Source organism: Rhinopithecus bieti, unplaced genomic scaffold, assembly GCF_001698545.2.
Source record: "Rhinopithecus bieti isolate Rb0 unplaced genomic scaffold, ASM169854v2 scaffold_83958, whole genome shotgun sequence".
Classification (NCBI taxonomy): domain Eukaryota; kingdom Metazoa; phylum Chordata; class Mammalia; order Primates; family Cercopithecidae; genus Rhinopithecus; species Rhinopithecus bieti.
The window spans coordinates 1-2,083 of NW_016830579.1; the positions used below are offsets into that span (position 1 = coordinate 1).

Genomic DNA, 2,083 nt, shown 5'->3' on the forward strand with positions numbered 1-2,083 from the left:
TAAAAATGTTTCAGAGAACAACTTTCCCTCATTTAAAAACATAATTGTTATTTAACTATTCTAAACAGAGAGATACAGAGAACTTCCTTAATGTTACAAATAAGCAAATTTTAAATTTAAATTTCCTTAATATTAGAAATGAGCAAAATGGAAGAAAAGTTCTCTTGGCTGAGCTTTGTATTTCGCAACCGCAAATTTAGCACTGCCAGGAGTTACGTGTTAAGTGAAGGCTACTCCAGTATTGCAGGGACCTTGTTTATCTTTCTAGAAACATTCTGGTTTCCTCGGAAATGTTCAGTTTGAGAGCTTCATTGTGCACATGGTGAAAAGCTTCACTTGCACCCACCTGACACTTATATAAGAAGCCCAAAAAAGCAGTAATGCCATTTGTATCAGCTTTTATTCTTCACAAAACATTTAGAAGATACAGAACTTTTAATAATATTCTTCTATTCATGATTGAACCATGAAATATGAGAAACCAACATGCATTTCAACTTTGTGATGTACAGAGTGGCAGGGATTGATGGTAGGGCAGGAATTCACAGCCATGGAAAGTTCTATCATCCTAACCTAGGTCTTTGTGGCAATGTGTGCTATAAATACAAGCTTCTGGCATTAGCAACTGGGTCAGTCCCAATAGTAAGTAAATCACTAACAAAAAGTCCAGGCAGCAGAGAAATGGACAAAAATGAAGAACCAGTGAGAAAGGAAGAAAGCGACAGGCAGACATTAAGAGGGCCACAGTAACCAGACCTCTACTGCAATGACTGGGTGGTAGAGTAGGTAAGGAGGGAGAAGAGAAGAGGAGAAAGGGGTGTCTCTCAAAAGAACTTTTATAACATCTATGCAATAAAATATTTTCTACTGGTCATGTACCTTGTCGTGGTGGATTCATCTCTGCAAACCTCTTCAGAATGTTGCTGACCATCATGGGAGCAGCAACAGAAGAGTTCTGCTGTCTGGGAATGTCTGCCTGCTGGGTTGTACCTGAAGCCATGTCATAAATGATTGGAACTATAATACTAACAGGTTCTTGGGGAGGGACCGATGTTTTCTGAGTTAGTTGAAGCTGTATACACACAACACACACAAAGAGAATAAAAACATCATAAAACATCTGTCTAAATGTATCAAAGGTACTATCATTTACTATACTTTCAGATTAAGATAAGCAAGCAAAAGAAAATCACACATGACAAGAAAAGTGACAAACAACTGAATATTATGGTTAAGATGCAACTGTGCTACACAATTACCTGGTTCAATAAATTTCTGTTTATTACTAAAGGAACCAGGATGTCATGACATCTACGCTGACAATTAAGGAATCCTGGGCTCTATTTGGCAACAAAAGATAATTTATGCAGTTATCCAAAAGTTGCTCTATTATCACGTGGCTTTCTCCTCAGAAGCTCTGTACATGCACAGATGCTGGGTGGTACTTACAAAAAATAGCATTTTGGATTTCAGCACCACAGCAGGCGTCCCAGGAGGTGCAATTGGTGGTGCGCTGGGAGGGATCGTCAAGCAAAACTGAACATTCCATTTCAGCTGTGTTGCCTGGTCAGGGAACTGTTTGGAGGGGGAAAAAAATCAAGATAAAGGCATATAAACATTTAAAATCATATTCTACTAGGAAAGTCAGAGAGGTCAGAATTTTGTTTCATACCCAATTATTAACAGAACATAAAGTTGATAACCTACACTTTTTCAAAACAAATATATACATGAAGTTGCTAACTGAAAAGTCAAGTGTGGATTTACGTAAGATTTCCCCCTTCCTTCCCTCCCACTTCGTTAATTCCTAAGGCCTATGGATTCGGCTTCTGCAGTGTCTCTGACATCTGTTCCCTTCTCTCTATATTCATTGAGGCCACCACGTGCAGGGCTTTATTACTTCTCCTGTGCTCCCCTAACAGCTCTTTCCAGTGGCTGCGTCTTCCAGTCCATCTTATACCACCATCAGACATAGGGCCTACAACATGGTTCTACTCAAGCTCACAAATGCTCAGTGACATTTAGTGACATATGCTGTCCCCCTACCACCCACAACTGAGGACCAACACCTAGCATTCGAGGC

The 2,083-nt window shown here is 39.6% G+C and overlaps 1 long non-coding RNA gene across 1 annotated transcript; it reads right to left on the reverse strand.

Moving 5' to 3' along the window:
• Positions 1-383: 383 nt before the first annotated feature.
• On the reverse strand, positions 384-1,742 carry LOC108524491 (uncharacterized). Its single transcript, XR_001884064.1, has 2 exons — positions 1,450-1,742; positions 384-1,072 (listed from the first exon to the last, which is right to left on the reverse strand). It is a non-coding gene; the product is annotated as an uncharacterized LOC108524491 (long non-coding RNA).
• Positions 1,743-2,083: the final 341 nt, after the last annotated feature.